Source organism: Halichoeres trimaculatus, unplaced genomic scaffold (assembly GCF_033239565.1).
Source record: "Halichoeres trimaculatus isolate MK-OKI-2021-1 unplaced genomic scaffold, fHalTri1.1 fHalTri1_scaffold_2, whole genome shotgun sequence".
NCBI classification, from domain to species: Eukaryota; Metazoa; Chordata; class Actinopteri; order Labriformes; family Labridae; genus Halichoeres; species Halichoeres trimaculatus.
This window is the reverse complement of record NW_027437180.1, coordinates 25,803,939-25,818,657: the sequence shown is the minus strand read 5'-3', so window position 1 is coordinate 25,818,657 and position 14,719 is coordinate 25,803,939.

Genomic DNA, 14,719 nt, shown 5'->3' with positions numbered 1-14,719 from the left:
AAAAAACAAGCAGAGCATGGACAGACGTCTTTGTTTTTCACCCCGCTGGATGTTCCAGAGTTGTACTTTGGTTGTTTTCTGGTCAGATCAGAGCCTGAAGCTGGAGGAAATGTCACACTGGCCCTCCTACGAAGATGATTGTGACTGTGCATGTGTGCGTGTGTGTGTGTGTGTGTGTGTGTGTGTGTGTGTGTGAGATACCGGTCATGGGCTGCTGAGCCACAAAGCCTCACCCATCCCTGCTGTTTGCTCTGTTGACACACATGCCACCTCACACTTAACCGCCCTTTGCCTCTTTTCTAAAACACACATGAACACTCATCTTGCTCTCCTCTTGCACATCTTCTTCATACATACAAACCTTCCTGTCCCATCCTGTCTCACACACACACACACACACACACACCACAGTCGCTGTGCCTTGTTGCCCACCCGACTCGACTGACTGCACTGCTGTCTCTCTGTAGTGACAGATGAGAGTGTGTGAGAAGCATTTCCTCCAGGCTCAGGGCTCGCTTTCAAGACGGCTGCAAAACGATACAAGAAGCTGCACGCTAATGGGGTGGGAGAGCTGCAGTGACGCCCTATGTGTGTGTGTGTATGTATGTGTGTGTGTGCTTGTAGATGTAACATCCCACTCATTATGCTGCTCTGATGGGTCACTGTGCAGCCTCTTTAAAGCGAGACCCTTATGGCGACATGTCTTATTATATCAACTGCTGAGATGGATGTTAATACCAGGCTGCGTGTGCATGCTGCGTGCTCTCTAGCCTGTAGAGTGATGAGACGTGGTTGGTATTCGGAGTGCGTCCCATTGCATGGGCTAATTCTATTTAACCTGGTGAAGTCTGCTGGATGGTACGGTCAGAATGCCCCAGGGACTCCACTCTGTACCTCTGCTTTATTACCCACCTGAGGAGGCTGCATCTCTCCCACACATGCACACTGCTCTGTTTGCTGTGTGTAATTTACTGGGCAGCCTGTGGGCCCAGGCCTTCATCTGCAGGAAGGCGCGAACAGAGCCTTGGCGCCAGTAATTGGACTTTAGAACTGATTGGGGAACTTGATTGACCCCCGGTAATGGATTTGAGTGAATAATTATTTGTAGTTATGGTTGGAAGATGATATCAGGGAGAGGGAGACCAATCCCACCAGTGTGACTCACCCCTGCCGCCAGAGCAGAGCGCTGCCAGCACTCAATTAATGAAATCCAGCTGCTCAGACTCCCCCACGTGTAGTGGCTGATCAAAAAAACACACAGGGGTCTGGTCAGAGAAAAGGGTTATCTTCATCCAACCTTTCCCTTTCGCACAACTGGCAGCCTGTGGCCCATCACAATAGCGATTATAAAATCTTCTCCACTCCAGGTACAGGACATTAAGGCTGATAATGTCTCCATTATTTTTTAACTGCCTGTGGCACTGCTCAGCACAGCCCGCGGCAGCCATGTTAATGAGACCTCTCAAGATGGCAGGCAGCGCCTCCTCAGGACACAAAATGCAATCACTCTTAATCCAGCACTTTAATTGCCGGCCAAGCCTGCCTAAGTGAATTCAGCTGTTCCATCTCTGCAGGCGAGTGAGAGGCTGCACTGCGAGAGCGCTCCGACATCATACTCACAAAGATAAACTTGGCTTCAAAAAGGAGACGGGAAGTGATGCGAGGTGGTCCGTCTTGTTGGTATTCTGTCTTGGTGGTGTCAGAAAGAGACTGAGAGCTCAAAGCACACTTAGGGTTTCCTTTTTCTCTTCCGTCACTGCATTCAAGCACATTTTCTAGCTCCTTTCAGAGACTTGAGGGTGCAAAATGAAAGAAGAACAGCATCCTCTTTCCGTACTTTCTCTCTTTTATCTTCCCCGCTTTGCTCCCTGATTGACCCACTTACTCCCTCATCATTATCCTCACAGCGTCCGTCACTACAGTAAATTTCTCTTCCCTCTGTTCCTCTCCCTCTCACTCTCCTGCCTTTATTCCTCCACCACTCCTCTTGTCATATGTCCACACATCCCCCTCCTCCTCTCTCCCTCTGTGTGACCCCTCATTGCCCTCTTGCCAGTCTCTATTATTTCTGGCTGCCCAGTGGCCTGGTCGAGGCTGGTTCTCAGGGGCTGGAGGCAGCCCGTGTTATGACAGGTAACACTGGGCCACACACTCTCTGTGGTAACATGTGGAGGTCAGCCTGTCATACCTGTCCGCAGCTACACTGTGCACACTCGCACACTTGATTCACAGTGTATGGATAACTGCCAGACAGCCCTGGCCATAACCTTAGATTCAGCAAAAGTGAGTGATGAGGTGTGGTGGAGGAGAAATGCACCTTTCTCCATTGTGGTCCTTTGTGCTTGTAAAACAGGGCCTTTTTTTTCCTTCTTAACATGAAGTGTTGCTGTTACAGCTTTTCCAACCAGTGAGGAATGCTGCAGCTCTCTCTGTTCAGCTGAGAGGAGGAGGATCTAACTGGATAGTGGTTGTTAACTACCGCTCGACTCCTCTCTCCTGGCATGGCCTGCTCCCTGTGTTAATGACCACTCACAGTTGTTGCCCTGGGGGGCCTGCAGGACACAGTCAGCCAACACCAGAACCTCACTGCACCTCCAAGACCATCTGCTCAGACAACTGAAAATATGTTCAGCATGTTATTTGTCTCCTGCATCCACTGGTTTTGGCTAAAGTAGGCAGAGACAGTGGGTTCATTTATAACATTTTTGAATGGATTAGGATTCCTTCAGCAAATGCTCCAAGTGCTATCCCTGAGTGCATTTCCCACTCGACATGTCTCATTTCTGTCCAGCTGCCCTCCATAAACTTTGAATAGCGGTGCTTTGTAGGGTTCAGGCCCAGTAATGAGTACAGTCATCCTCCCCCCGACCCAACAAGCTCCGTCCACCGTGGACAAGATGGTAGCGCCCCGGTAGTCGATCAGCGGTTGTTGTAACCGTGGCATGTTCCTGGCTCCTGGTCTGGTCCAGGGCAGGGGCCCTAACTCTCCAACCTATGAGGGCCAAGGGGGCCGGCATTGGGTTTGTCACGCCAGGTTGACATTTTGGGGAACTTTGCCAGGGCACCACGGCACATTTCGTCCTCCTGGACAAGTGGTGTGGGAGCAAATGTGTCAACTCGGGCAGATGGGCAGGCATCAGTGCCAACCGCTCTGGACTGTACCGGACCACTGGCCTGGCAACTGCTGGCTGGTCAACCAGACGTAGCAGCTTCTGGCACACAGTGGAGGCAGGTGTCTCCCTCTAGCAGCCTGATCTGGGAACTCGTGTGTCTGCATATAGCTTGTGTGCCTGCTTTTAAGACAGTTAAAAGAAAACATAATAACATTTTAATATGTAAGAAGTTTCATAAAATAAAAACAGGTGCTGATTTTGATATTGCTCAATGGCAACATTGATATTCAATCACTGAAACAAGAAGGGCACAGATAGGACAGGAAAGTGAATTTAAAAAAAAGGAATACTTCTTAACAATCAGACAACCCTTATTTTCAAGTCTGAGTCTTTTCCAGAACAGTATGGCTGTTGATATTGGAAATGAAGGCTGTGAGGGAATCAGAGCCAGTTGCAATATTTCTGAAAGTCAAACTGGATGCGCAACATTTTGCAAATATAGCTCTTGTTTAAGTGTTATTGAATGAGTTTGATTTAATCCAATATATGAAGAAAATAAAACCAAAATATAATCACACAAAAATAAATAAAATGAAATAAAAAAGAAAAGAAGTGTTGGGAAAAAGGGGGTGGGGGGTCTTGTTTCAGATTCTTCTGAAAGAACAAAAATCTGGAAGAGCTGTGGAAAGTGTTTCAGTCCAATTTAGGTTTTTAGTGTTGTTTGAAATAAATCTACAAATTATGAAAGGAAAGAAAGAAAGAAAGAAAGAAAGAAAGAAAGAAAGAAAGAAAGAAAGAAAGAAAGAAAGAAAGAAAGAATGAATGAAAATTACTCCTTTTCTGGAATTCAAATTATTGAAATGTGTCCTTAAACTGATAAAATTTCAAATAATTTTGAAATAAGTTTCTATGTGACATCCAGGACATTAAGAGTTCTATGTTTACTAAACACAGACCAAAATGGTCTGCCAATATATGGTGTAAACCAAAACTACGAACACGTTGTCTTATAAATAATAGTTACGATGCAGAGTCCTATGTGAAGTGTAATCTCACCAGAAGATAGAGATCATTGTGTAAACAGCTGTTCTCAGGAACTTCACCCCTAGTCGTAGAGACTGGTAGGTTTAATACCATTCCAGAGGAAGAGAGAGTGTGTTTGTTGTGAAGCTTGGGTGCAACTTAGTTTCATTCTGTTTTACTGTCCAGTTTATGATAACCTAAGGGATTTACAGTTTCAGGAAAATATATGTGATTAACACAGCCTTCTCTAGTTTGATGACTATGAAAAACTTGAGTTATGTTTCTGAAAAGGAACTTTTGCTGAAGCAGATTTTATCTGCAAAGTCTGGGAGAAAAGGCAGAGTGTATTGTTTACTTCAAAGCCCAGAGAAGTTCACACAACTTTGTAACTGTTATGAATTCATACTTTGTAAAACACTGCAACTTTATTTCTGGTGTCTTATAAACCCATTTAAAAATTGTATTATTTGTTTTTTAAATCTTTTCAATGATCAGCACCTCAGTACATCTCTGACCTTTTAAATATTTACACCCCCTCACGGTCCCTGAGGTCTGCCGATCACTTCCACCTAGTGGTCCCTAAAACCCGTTTAAAGACCCGAGGTGATTGAACCTTTTTGGTGGTGGCTCCCAAATTGTGGAATGATCTGCCACTCAAAATAAAAACATCCCCCACCCTAACGACTTTTAGATCGCATCTTAAAACTCACTTTTATTCTTTGGCTTTTAATTCAGCATGAGAGTTGTGTGATCTGTGTCCTTTTATTTCTTTTATGGTTTTAACCCCTTATTTTTAATAGATTTTATTTCTTTTATTGATGTTCTTATATGTTATTTTAACTGTGCAGCACTTTGGTAAACTTAAACGTTTTTTAAAATGTGCTATATAAATAAAGTGGATTGGATTGGATTGGATGAGGGTTAATCTAGTTTGAATATTTTTGGCTTACACCCTGATTTTTCAATGTATATATTTCAATAAAAACAACTTAAAAACTTTGCTTTCCCACATAATGATCAAAACTCAACCCCTACATGAAAACAAACAAGTTTATCCTGTCATTTCATGTCTACTTCCACTTAATGGCAATTTGAGTTTTTATTTTGTGCTTTAGTTTGTTTTGGTTTATGAAGTTGGGATGCAGATTGGTTGTACAGTAGCTGTTCTGCATGTAGATGACAAAGTTTGTAAGAGCCCTTCACTGAACCAACGTTTCATTTAGAGTGCCTGCTATTTTATGTATACAGCATCAGACAGCCCAGTCCACCCTGGGCTTTTTCAGGACTGTGTGTCTTATTTTTCAGTAATGTCCTCCAAAACTGTCCTTAAAGCTAATGTATAACCTAGTGTAATATGTGTGAAGCTCAGGCACGTAGCTAGAAAAACCAAATGAGATACAGGCTTACAAATGATTTGTTAGCCTAAGTACACACATTTTCATTCGGGTGTTTGCACTTTCATTATCTATGTTAGCATAAACACCTGTGCTTCTGCAAGAGAAAGCCTGCGTTTCTCTGCACATCTCAGCCTGGCCTGCTTGCAGGGAGGGCCATTAATCTTAGCTAAATCAAATAAATCAAGAGCACTTTAGAAAAGAGCTGTCAGTGTAATTGTTGTGATAGCCGCTCCCGGCCACTCCAGGGGGAGCTCTGTTGAAAACTGTGCCAGGGAATGCACACTCACTGCCGTCCAAAAAGATGCACAGGCTCTGAATAGATATCTTGGAAGCTGCTCTCTAAATGAAGACATCTGAAGCTACTCAGTAACATGATGAACACTGCTGAGAGAGATTGAAGTTTGCAGCCATGTTTTCCTGCAGTACAGTCCATCATGGTGGGATGCTCAGACAAGGCCACTGCAGAGGAGTCAGCCTGTCTTTGTGTTTTATCTTCCCTGGTGTTAAATGTGACCAAAATGCCCCCAGTGCTCCGCTATGCTTTTTGTGCTGCTGTTAAACGATTTTTGCCTCTGCGGTGATAAAAACATCAAACCTAATCTTTGGCCGCATCCTGTGCGTCTGCGCAGAGGGAGCACAATTTTGGTATTTACATTTAAGAGAATGCTGAAGGCTTTCAAGGAAGCCATAGTGGTGGTAGCAGGGATGAGACAGGGGAGATAATGGGGATGGAAAGAGCAGCATGTAAAAAGGCTGCCCTGCCCTCAGCTTCCCTCTCGACCAATGAGGGTTAAATGACTATCTGGGCACCTTGGCAACCATTTCAGTGCTTCTTCTCCTCTTCCTCTAATTTAGCTTTAAAGTGGCTGCATAACCGGCTGCATTCACGAGTCAAACATGCCTTTTCTTTTCCTTAAAGAACAATCTCAACAAAAGAGTCTTGAGTTATGTCTGTGCTTGTTTAATCATCTCACTGAAACAGGTTGTGATTTTCATTTCTGTTTTTTTTCCCCCTCGTCTGTCTTTTTATTGTTTACTCGATTGCAAATGTCCTCTCAAGCTGAATGGTTCCTCTACACATAGCTCCAGCAGATGGTGCCAAACTGTGTGTGCCTGTGTTCAAAGTAGAGTTGTGTGTGTGTGTGTTCAGGGCTATAAGTGTTTTTTTTTTCTGTGCAAACACATTAATGAGAGATGAAGAGAGCCTCTTCCACTCAACTTTGTATCAGCTTTTGAAATAACATGCAGGAGGAGAGGAAAGAAAGATTTTAGTGAAAGACAGTTCTGCATTTTCTCAAGGTTTCAGAAGATCACTGATCAAAATTTTAAGACCAGTTGAAAAATGTACTTTATCGAAATGCAAAAAGAACTTGGAGTGGGACAGAAAAAGTATACAGTTTTTGAAAAAAAAAAAACAAAAAAAAAAACAGTCAAAATGAAATAGTCTGTTCATCAGCTGATCAAAAGGTTAAGACCACAGCCTTTTTAAAGCCAAACCAACACAAAAATGTGAGTTCGATGCTGTTTTTTGTCATAACCTCCCGATGAAAGAGGCAAAAAAGCTTTCTCTTTGAACGTACTCCATTGTTGAGCTGCACAAGCAAGGCCTCTAACCATCTCTGCTGAGGTTGGACACAGTAAGACAACCACTTTGAATTTCGTCAAAGATCCTGGGGGTTATAGAATAGCTGTTACAGGTGCGGACTGTTTCCCAATAACCTTCAGACGACATCTGTGAGAGAAGAGGCAACGTCTCCTTCAGCACCACAAAATGTTTGGATTTTGCAAGAGAGCACCAAACATGGGACATTGATTCTTTTATTTGACTGAGCTTCTCTCTGATCGAAAGCCCAACAGGGAGTTCAGGTCTTCACATCAGCTGCCCTGAGGAGTTCCCAGGACCAGGTATAAGCACTGGGGTGATCGAGCTTTTTCAGTCGCTGGACCCAGACTCTGGAACAAACCCTACATACGCACCATTACCAACTTTGGCCTTTTCAAGGCCCGGCTTAAAACATACTTGTTTAGACTGGCTTTTAATCAAGAGACAATGTGGAGGTGCTAAAATCTGCTGTTTCTCAAGTGTTCGCTTGAGGCTGGCTCCAGAAGTAGCAGAAGTCAAATACACACCAAGCCAAAAAAAGCCATTTTCAAAGCAGAAATTAACCTATTTACAGCCTGGTTCATAAAACGTCTCCTGTCTGAGTTGCTAATTTTACTACCAGCATGTAGGGGGTGAATTTTTTTCTAACTCAGCCATTCAGAGGATATTGAGATCGCGAGCTCCCCTAATAAGAGGCACAGCTCAGGGTCATGTGACTGAGAGGCACCCTATGGCTGTAGGCAAAGCCCTTGCCACTACCAATATGGCCGCTATAGCCGATGTGCTTCACTTTCCGTTTCAGAAACAGACGGGTGACGTCAGCGAGACTACTGCCATGTTTTATACAGTCTATGCTTTTAATACACACTAATGTGTATTTTGTCTTGTTCAATCTGTTTTTATCTGAATTTATTTTCCTGACGTGTTCCATTGTTGCTTTCTTTTAATCTGCTTTTATTTCTTATCTTACTATTTATTTTATCTGGAAAGCACTTTGGTCACCCCGAGTGTTGTAAAGTGCTCTATAAATAAATTTTGATTGATTGATTGATTGATTGATTGATTCTGGTGGCCTCCAGTGTTACTGGCATGACAATGAGGTCCCACCTGAGATGTTTTTTACACAGGACTGTAAAGATGGCACCATCATGACCTGGGGACTTTTTCCTCCAGTGGAACAATGGAGCTTCAGGGTTGTGCGGAGGGGTCAAACAGCAGCTGTCTATGTGGAGATGTTGCAGGGGGACCTCCTTCATGAATAAGGGCCCTGGTCTGTGTGGGAATGACTGAGTTTTTCAACAGGACAACGCTGCAGTTCACAATGTCCACCTGAAAAAGGAAAAAAAAAAAAAAAAAAAACTCACTCTTTGAGGCCATCCTGCGTGTTCCCCTGATCTAAATCACACTGAAAAGATCTGGGGATGGGTGGAGAGGGAAGTTTACAAAAATAGACACCAGTTCCAGACAGTGGAGGCCCTCCATGAAGCCATTCTTACCACTTGGAGCAACGTTCCCACTAACCTCTTGGAAACACTCACATCAAGAATACTGAAATTAATTTTTAAAGTGGTCAACAAGAGCAGTGGAGTTACTCATAACTGTGTCTCTATTTTTCAAAAAAACTTATATTTCTATTTTGTTTTGTTTTTTTATTGTTGATTTTATTTATTTATTAATTATCTGGGGTGGGAGTCGCTGTGGTTTTGAACTTTTGACCAGGTGGGGAACAGCCTATTTCACTTTAATTAGCAACATTATAATAGCTATATCTATTAAAACGCCTGATCTTTTTTGTCTATTTTTGTCAATAATTTTGTCAAAAAATGCCCTATGTGTAAATAATTAACACCCTTTTCAAGGAGAAGTAGAACTTTCAAATTCTGTCAAGTATTTATTTAGTATTTTTGTAAATACACATGCACACCGTGTCACCGGTGATCCTTGTGGTTTTAGGAGGGTTAATTGTTTTTGTTGAGGATTCATTTAGGGGGGATTCATTTAGTGAAGTGCAGAAGCCATCCTGCTGAGGTCTGAGAATCCTGCAGGAGCTAACCTTTGACCCTTGGACAACTTTAGCCTGACTGTGAACTTGAGACGATTCTTTCGCCAGGATTGATAGATTTAGTGGCCTCAGCTGTCCCGACCAAGATCTGCTCACTCAGAGAGACCAGAATACTACAGAAAACCCAGAGACAGAGAGTCTGTTGTCCATACAGGGACTGCATGTACACAATTAGAACACCCCAGGGGTATGAAAGCAGAAACTGAAAACTGGTTATTGGGGTTTGTGACCGTGTGCCATCATTGCGTCAACTCCATTGCCTTGCTTTGAATAAAGTGTTGGACTGAAGCTGCCAGAACTGTCCTCTCCTTCATTGAACTCTGTGTCTTCTTCAATCCAGCATTAGGAATTTAGACCACAAAGTTAGTACACAGTCAGTCAGGAGGACCAGGAGTGATCCTCATTCCAGGAAGGATACGTCATTTTCAGTAAAATTCTTGGTAACACTTTATATTAGTGATAACTATGAGTTAATGTTGTGAAAAATCTTAACTCATATTGTAGTAGAGGTAGAATAAGGAACCAAATAACTGCTTAATAAAAACTAATGAAGGGCTTGTATGATTCTTATATGCATATTAGTGAGCACCTAGTTAATTGTGAATATGTGTTCCCTAATATCAAGTGTTACCAAATTCACAAACATTTTAGTCTCACTTCCATTTCTATTTTTTGCATATTGAAACTCTACTAAGAACCCTTTGAAGATCCAACAGTGCAAAATGTAAATTCATGAATTTTCTTAACTGGTCTTAAAATTTTGATCAGGTGTGTATCTGTCTGCCTCTTCACACACAAGATGAAGCCAGTTTTCAACAAAATACAGCAGCACATGGCCTCTTTCTAAACAACCAGTGTGCAGAGAAACAAAGTAAAAGTAGCAAAAAAAGGTTAAAACAAAATAGAAAAAAAGGAGGAAGAAAAGACACGGATGGGTGCGATCTCTCTCAATTTGTTTGACCCACTCTCTACTTAAATGAGAATGGATGGAGGGATTCCCAACGTCCTGATTGGAAGATGGATGAGTGTGCGGCTTTGGCTTTAATTGATTGAGGACAGGAATTCAGTTAGGGATAATTGAATCATAGAAATCATTAAGCTCAAGTGCATGGGATAATTAGGGGAGCTAACCAAGTTGTAATCAACCCTGGGTACAAATCATCTTTAGGCGAGCTTGTTATCCTGCAAATTTCTTGCTGTTCGTGTTTTCTTTTCAGATCCATGCAGATGAAAGTGCTTTGAAGCAGCTTTTATTAAGATGACTGGGGTTGTATTTATTAATGAATGACTCCTCTGTTTTAATATTTCTGTTAACTTTACCCTAATTGGTCCCCAGGCCGGTTTTCCCGGCTACAGATTCCCAGGGTCAGCAGGGGGGTCAGCGTTCTCCTTCATTACTTCGTCCAGGGAAATGAGGAGCCTGATTAGTTTGGTCTCGACCTCCGACTATTCTGTTAAGCTCTCTGCAACCAAATCTTCTCACTGCAGACCTGAATCATTGAAATCATTGCACCTGACAGGCCAAAGAACACGTCCTAAAAACAAGAGGATTCTTGGATCCTGATGAAATGTTCAGACTTGTGCACTGCAGATAACACTGTTTGGAAAACATGTTGAAGTTCAGTGTCACAGGAGACGTGTATGAAGAGCCAACTGTAACCCATAGAAACCAAGTAACCTATGGCTGGTGGCTGTCACCGAATGCCATGGTAACAGCAGAGCCTAACAACAGGGGAGTGAGCTGGCGTGTGTTCGATCTGTTTCAAAGATCACACTTAAGTAGAGCTGCTCCCCCCCCCTGCCCATTACCCTCCTCCCCCCCACCTCCCCCTTCTCTATAACATGTTTGTCATCTCGTTGCAGTATCTTTATATTTGAGGCAGCACCCAGCAGGGGGGTATAATCTGCCCCCTACCCCCCCTGCTGATTCAGGCTACCCCTCAGTCTGGATATGCCAGCCCTGGAGACTTGTGGGTAATTTCTCCCCCCTAAAAAATCCAAACACCCCCTGCAGTGCTTCCTGAATCAGATTGCTGCTGACCCCCGCCGAGTGATGTCTCACCCCAGAGAATGGGGAGCGGGCACAGCAGGGGGCTGGGCAGTGAGTGAAGCTATGCCCCCTGGGCTGGGCACCAAACATGCATGTAAATCCACGTCCTGCCATGCGTGTCCAAACCAAACTCTAGAGGAGAAACTAGTGAGTGACACAGCCCAGGCCTGCAGATCATCCTCCTGCAGCACAGGTGTGGATTGTTGGTTTCCTGCCTGACATCTTTGTTTTAGCTTCCACTTTGCAATAAAACAGCACTTCTCTCCAGCACAACTTCTCCTCACAATCAAAGACAGAATAAACATGGAATTTCATATTCACGGATTCATTTCAGAGCCTAATTTTCCCAAAGATGAATAGATTTATGAATCAACAAGCAGCCTCAGTGGAGCCTTGTTCTGCACAGTTTTTAGCCCTGGCTTCAACCCATGCCAAATCGATTCCAGAGGTCATTTTCTTCCTTCATTTTCTCCTTTTTTCTGCGTGTCAGTGGTCCTGCTCTGGAGCCTGCTCTGAAGGCGGTGTATGGCAGGACTTTGTGTGTTTATTTTCACTGTTGGAGCAAAAAAGAGGGGGGGAGTTTGGGGGGTCTGTCTCCACTTAGCAAAGCCTCTACTGCTTCACAGGATGAAAACCTCGACGGTGGTCGAAGGAGGGGGGCTGCGGTGGTCTTGGAAGTATTGATGGAGTTTACTGTAAGAGAAGGAAGGACAGGGAAGAATGAGGAGGTAAACAGGAGAAAAGAAGAGGAGAGTGTAGAGTGAGGGGCAAAAGGGGAGAGTCTCTGTGATCTTAAGATGTACACGGAGCGTTAAAAGAGGGGGTGAGGTAGATGTGTTGAGAAAAACAGAGAGAAAAAGAGACAGAGAGAGAGGCCAGGCAGCTGGGAGCTCCCACAGACACGCACTCCTGTCTAAGCAGCTTTCCTCTCAGGGCAGGGTCACGGCAGGTCACGGCGGGATTACACTTTTGGCAAACAAGAGGGAGCTCCTCTCTCACAAAGCCGTGCACGACTCCCCCATGACTCTCAGCAGCTGTAATAAAGCCAAGGCAGCCTGAACCTTCAAACAAAAAAGCTAACACGCTATCGATCGACAGCGGCCAACTTTGGCGAGGTGGTGTCGAAAGGTCGACATTGTGCAGACAGCTCGGGCCGGGGTGAAGGGCTATTATTGGGATGAGGGAAAACTAGCGTTTTAGTCTTATCACGGAAAAATTCCTCACTTAGTTGACAATTTCACAGGGCAGGGATGGAGTTATTGTTGCACGCCAAATGAAGAAAAACAGCCCCTGTGTACAGCGTGATATTCCAATCACACAATCCAAATGAGGTTTTCTATCCTTTCAATCAATAGCCATCCCCTGCAGTGCCTGCGTGTCTCTTCACTTCCTAATCAACACTTCCACTCATAGGGAGGTCAGACGAGCAGGCGCACAGTGCCCCGAGCACTGCTTTGAACTTAATTAAGCAGCTTTAAACACAGCCGAAAAGATTCATTATTACACAGGCAAAGATGAGCAGCTAGATGAGAACATGGCCCTTCAACGGGAGAGATCCGGCTGTTGAACCCACATGGGGTCAACATCGAGGGCGCAGAGATGGAGGACTGCCTAATCCTTTGGTTTTGATAAAGAATCTTCCAAAAATGTTTGCTTTTTACAGCTAAACCCTCACACTAATGCATGTAAAAACCCCACACATGAGAAAATATGCACATGGAAATGATATAATCTGTTTGAAATAACGTGAAATATGCATAGTATGAAAGAGAAAGAGGTGAGGTTGGAGGTGTTCATGTGCCTGGAAGGCTGGATGCAGTGTGCCACCAGGGTGCTGTGAGGCAGGGCCCGTTAAAGGAGAGCTCCAGACCAAGGTGTTCTATAGCTCGGGGGCTAACGGTGATAAATGAGTCCCTTAATGTCGGCAAACACTTTATCTCTGCTTCATCTGTTTTCATTAGGCAGGGCCAACCTTTGGCTGGGCGAAAACGTGCTGTAACTTTCATTACTACGACACAGAGAGGAGAGCGAGCACCTCCCATTGGTCTAATAAAAACACCAGCACAGGCGTCATGACAGATCCTATTCCTTATTATTATGATGGCAAGCCAGCGTTATAAATTACAGAATGCTATGTCCCTCAAAGATGATCAGTGTGCTTCCTTTACTCCTGTCCCTGATTCCTCACTGAATGATTCAGTGTCTCCTTCCTCCAGCTCCTCTCAGTGGTCTGAAGCACGTCTGAGCTCTTCTAGGCTTTCATTCTTATTTTTGATTTTCTGTTAAAGAGGCAGTGAATGAGCCCAAATCATTAGTTCTTTGATATAATTATAAGCTAAAAACAGGTATTATCTGTTTGAAGGCTGGGGTACTTTTCAAAATAAGTTTGAGAAACATCTAAACACATAAAATTGTAATGCAGTAGTCATTGTTGTGTTAAAACTGTTGGCTAGTTTTAAAGTTAGGGTTAATGTAATCATAACAACATCAATGGACAGTTTAGTTTTGCAGAAGTTAAAAAACTGACACAGCTCTTCATTTCTTTAAGTGTTGTCATAAATTAGTTGTAATACTCTTATTCAGAGGTGATCAATTTAAGGTTATTATTTCTGATGGTTATTCCTTAATCGGGCAGGACGGGACAGTGGGTAGGAAAAAGAAATGGGGATATGGCGAGTAGCAAAAGGCCAATGGATCTTAGGGGTTGCCAGTTTCAGGGTTTGGAACATGGGCAACACAATTTAACTATTGAACTCAACTGGCAACCCAACACATATTGAATTTTGCAACATTTTATTACTGTTTATTAGTTGTAAATTGCAGCATAACTTAATTACTAGGACGCGAAGTTCTTTCTTGATAATCTTCTTACTGAGCTTATTTGTAATAAATAAAGAAGTTGTTTTACATGAAATATAATCCTAACGTGTGTTACCCTGTGCTACTCAACTCAAACTGCTGCGATTGTTATTCATACGTAACAGCTTAACTTCTGGACTGGAAGGTTATCGAGAAGACTGAGTGAATGTCAGAATTGTGAATGTGTTCCTCTATACAAACTGTAATAAATGGGCTAAGCCAACACATGGGTTAAAATATACAGTAGAGGGTGTTTTTATATTTTGATGTATGTGCTTTAAAAATTAAGTTTACTAACTGTTGCCAGCAGTACTATTGCAAATGAACAACAACAGAAAACTTCCGATTTTCAAGGTTTCAGAGGTTTGTGGGCATTAATTGAAGGATGTGCAACCCTTATGTATCTTACATTCTATAAAACTTGTGAGCCCAAATTAACAAACTGTACATCAACAGTTATCAGTTGTAATTCTGTTCATATCAAAGAAGCAACTGCCCGACAAAAAGATGAACAAACTGTTGTGTGTTTCGCAAGGTGCCAGTGTAATGCTTTTGACATTCGTTAAATAAAATATGAAACAAATCATTAACAGAGAAAAGACAAAACAACTG